Consider the following 5016-nt stretch of genomic DNA (forward strand, 5'->3'; position numbering starts at 1 on the left):
ACGGTGAACTCCTACACGGGTGTGTAAGAAACAAGCCTTTCTTTATGGATGTGTGTGAATGCGAATGGAAGACTCTTTGCTGATGGTGGACAAAATTGTACTGCGTTTCCTCTCAGAATTATCAAATGTTTGACATCCAATAGCCGATGACTAATGTTGAGCACAGTAAGGTGCATCTGTCATCATCTAAGTGGAAAACAAATAATAGGCAGGATAGTACGTACCACGGCTTTGTTACACGAGTTGTGGAGAACTGGCTAGAACGAGAAGTAGCCCAATGGGCCCACCGACGTGGACTTGCATACTGCAGCTCACTGAAATAGTTTCGGTGATAACGTACCTCACTGTTAGAATCTCTTAACTTTCGGAACCATAAAGGATACTGAAAGTTAAAATAGTAACAAAAACAAAAAAACACAAAAATAAACCCTGGTTAAAAAGAAAGTAAGAAATAAAATAACATTCAACGACGTACGCAATACATTTAATTACGGTTATGTGGCATCGAACGCATTGCTACGGACTACAATGATAATTAGAGAAAAAACCATCTCACAGACAGGATAGGTGAAATAGCCCAAATGGGCCGGCCCATTGACGGGGATTGATCCTAGACCCAGTTAAACAAAAAGAAAAGAAAATGGATAACAAAGAGTATATAAAACATCATAGACATCTCTAACTTTCAAAGGCCCTAGGTACAGCATTCTAATGTGTCTAATGAATAATTCAGTTACAATGAACAAATTTAATATGAGGATGATCGAAAGCAATTACAATCCAAACTAACTATAACCACTTCTTCAAACACACATAGGGTCTGTTATTCCAGTACTAGTAATTAAACATAAGTTCTTATTTCAAATAATCTACCATCCAGGGCCGTAGCTAGCGGGGGTGGGGGGGGAGGGGAGGAAGGGGGGCAGTTGCTCCCTCCCACCCCCCCGAAAAAAATCCGGAAAACATTATAGAAACTTAAAGAAAATTATCTTCTTAACTGTTTAAGGAGTTTTAGACTATTAACTACTCATTTGCCACCCCCCCCCCCCCCCCAAACAAAACATCCTAGCTACAGCCCTGCCATTAGGTTCAACAGTAATTTAAATAAATTGTCACTAAAACGAAACAAGGTACGGTAACTGTTGTTTATGATCTAGCTAAAGACTTAGAATGGTCTGTATATCCATTACAGGGCGGAAAACACGTACGCACATAAACTATCACCCAGACTTGCTTAAATGTGATCATAATTAGAGGGAGCTGTCAAAGTCTTAGCCAGGCTTGAGGATGACGACGATCGCGATCCGTTGTCTGAATACACGTTACAACACTAGACTCGAGCCCTGTCAGAGGACTGTCAAAAACAAATCCGCCAATTGGAAGTCTCTATTTGTCTCTCGGCTCGAGTGCGTTCTGGCGGTGGTCCCGGGGCACCCAGAACACCCGACTGGCGCTGCGGACCGTGATATTCACACCGCCGTGCTAATACTACCAATCTCGAGGCAAACCATCTCGTGATTCCAGATACAAAAAACACGACAAAGAAAAGAATCCCGACTTGAAAGGAGTCCTAATCTTTAATTTATGAGGGATTCGGCTAATTATGTTGCCATACATTGACGCAAACGGTGTACAAATAAGTGGGCACAAAACGCTGGCGTGAACTGGTACTCAGAACATGATATAGGGTGGTTTTCACAATATGTCACAAATTGATTCCGCTTCTGTTGTTCCACAATGCAACCTTATTAAACGCGAGGGGGCGAAACATAGTGTCAGTTTACAAACAACGCGCCACACACAAACACAAACACACCTACACGAAGAAAAGACAGATGCTGTTACTCACCTCCAATCAGTTTGGATATGGTTAGAGTAATTTACTTATTAAGAATTGCTTTATCATGTTATAAATAAGATCTAATGTCAGTGCATGGGGTCTGTGGACGGTGAAATAGTGTATGTTGGGCTTTAAGTCCTCACCACCCATCCCCCCCCCCCCCCCCCCCCCCCCCCCATAACGCGGTCAAAAATGTGATGCGTAAGGCTATTGGACCTCTATGTCCAACAATGTGGTCAAAAGATAGGTGTTTCTTTTTCATTTTTTTTTTTTATTCTCTTTAAAGAAAGAAAAAAAGAAAAAACACATAAAAACATAAAAAATTCAGCAAATAAACACATACAAAAGCAAACAATATATTTGTGACACCTAATTAACCATTGTATTGAAATATCTTTAAACAACATCTTTCCTTCCATTAAAGATTGATGAATTTTTGTTCACATTTGCCAATTATATTCATGAATACGAATTGATTCTGAAAGATAAAAGTATTAAACATTCATGACATCACACAGCTTTACACAAACACGTATCCACTACATTTTGTATAAGAACATTTATACTCTAGTCACGATAAATGTTACGCATTGTAAGTTATGTCCTAAATAAACAAACGACACGCGGTCTAACTGAGAGAAACAATAGGTAATGAGTCTATCAGTGAACGTGGTGTTTCCGTGTTCATTAAAATATCGGGGAAAATAAAACGATCGAAGTGGGACTGATTTTAATACACGTGAGCGACAAACTTCAGGTAGAGTAATTAAGCTTAAATTTTATTTCATTTTATTCTATTGTAGTCGAGTTTTGGGCTTTGTTAGCTCCACAAGTATAGCTTTTAGTTTAATTTAATTTTAATTTTAATATTTTATTTAACGACTCACTCAACACATTTTATTTACGGTTATATGGCGTCGGGTATATGGTTATGGACCACACAGATATTGATAGAGGAAACCCGCTGTCACCACTTCATGGGCTACTCTTTTCGATTGGCAGCAAGGGATCTTTTGTATGCGCCATCCCACAGGCAGGGTAGTACATACCACGGCCTTTGATATACCAGTTGTGGTGCACTGGCTGGAACGAGAAATAGCCCAATGGGCCCACCAACGGGGATCGATCCCAGACCAACCGCGCATCAAGCGAGCGCTGTACCACTGGACTACGTCCCGCCTCAGCTTTTAGTTGTTTAACTATTGGTAGTCTTTCTATTATGTAGTTTTGTTTTTCTTCTTTTTGCAGTCTGTTTTGAATATTTTTAGAATGTATTATATTCCCTTTGCCAAACCTTAATTGTTTTGCTGAACCTTGCAGTTCGGCCATAAGTGTTCTTTGTGATTTTTGCATTTTTGGAAGGTGCTAATGTAAGATCCGAGAGGTGCACACTTGGTCCCCATGAGCATTTTGAAATATTCAAGATGGCAGCAAAAACACACACAGTCTGGTAATATCTCGGATATTTTATTACCTGTGACAAAACGGTTGATGTTTATTATGGCATTGTAGGGGTCAAGGAATTCATGTTGAACTACCACCAGCTAATTAATGCAGTAATCACAATTTACTTCCACAAGGAAAATATATTTAGTAATTGAATTTTATGGTCCAAAATATTCATTGTTAACAGCATTTTGCATATTGCATCATCATTTAAATCCAAAATGACCACAAACACGTTGTAATATATCGTCTTTCACTCGTCTCTACATTAATTTATTTGTTCAGTTATCCATTAATTCATTTGTTTCATTATGTTATTGACTTTCTCATCCATACATTCGTTCATTCGCTCAGGAACGTCTTCATTCAATCATCCATTCTTTCACTAATTTAATAACTCATTATGTTTGATTTATTCATAATTTATACACATTTAATGGATACGCTTAAATAATGCACTATTCAGAACACAAATTCAGGACTAGGTTTTATTTATTATCTCAAGTTTATGGTTTTTAAAGTGTAGAATAATGTTATAGTCAATACGTGTTAGTAATTTCTTTCCAAGGTTTGTTCACATGGGAGAGGGGTTGCAAAATTTACACCCAAAAAACCCCAACATAAAAAACACACGGGAACTGATGTCTTCCTTGACATTTTATTTCTTCTTCTATTTTTGTGTTTAATTTTTGTTATATTATTATTGTTTTATTTTTCCTATTAATGATTTCAAAAAGGTTTTTGTGTTAGTTCTTTTGTTTTAACATTACTTTTAAAAATTCAATGTCTATTTTTACAACCATTTTAGAATGTTATTTATTTTATTTAATATATTATATTAAGTATAATTATGTTTAACGGACGTGCCTGAACTTTAAATAAATATATGTACGAACAAATTAAAATTTTAAACTAATTTTGTTTTGCTTATTCAGTTATTTACTTGTTTATTTATTTATTTATATTTATTTATTTATTTATTTGTTTGTTTGTTTGTTTATTTGAGTGTGTTTTTAAATCTGTTTATTTATTTTTTCATGGTGGCAGTTTTCATGGCGGGTGCCACCGATGGCAGAAAATGCTAATCTTTCGCGAACACTTAATATCACCACTGTTATGACAGTGATTCATGAGTGCATCGCATCACAACTATACCTATTTTAATTAGCTCTATCCGGTGCTAGGTTAAATAATATCTGTACGAACCAATAAATTTTAAACTCTTTGTTTTTGCTTATTCAGTTATTTACTTGTTTATTTATTATTTCTTTATTTATTTAATTTAGTTGTTTGTTTGTTTGTTTATTTGAGTGTGTTTTTTAAATTTTAATCTGTTTATTTATTTTTTTCATGGGCAGTTTCATAGCGGTGCCACCGATGGCAGAAAAGGCTAATCTTTCTGCGAACCTTAATATCACCACTGTTATGACAGTGATTCATGAGTGCATCGCATCACAACTATACCTATTTTAATTAGCTCTATCCGGTGCTAGGTTTGATTTAACTTGAACTAGTCTGGAAGTGGCTCTCCCCATTGTGGCGGTGCAAGCTGTCCTGTAGACCAGGCATTCTATAGAGTTTCATGGAATCAACCAATGTTTTATCAAATACCCATTCGACTCTTCATTGTGCAGAGATACGGCCCTGATCTTGTATTACGGTTTCGTAGTTCAGATGTACTCTATTAATGTTTCTAGATTAATAATATATCTATATTCGACAGAACAACC

This window comes from Gigantopelta aegis, chromosome 2 (assembly GCF_016097555.1).
Source record: "Gigantopelta aegis isolate Gae_Host chromosome 2, Gae_host_genome, whole genome shotgun sequence".
NCBI lineage: Eukaryota > Metazoa > Mollusca > Gastropoda > Neomphalida > Peltospiridae > Gigantopelta > Gigantopelta aegis.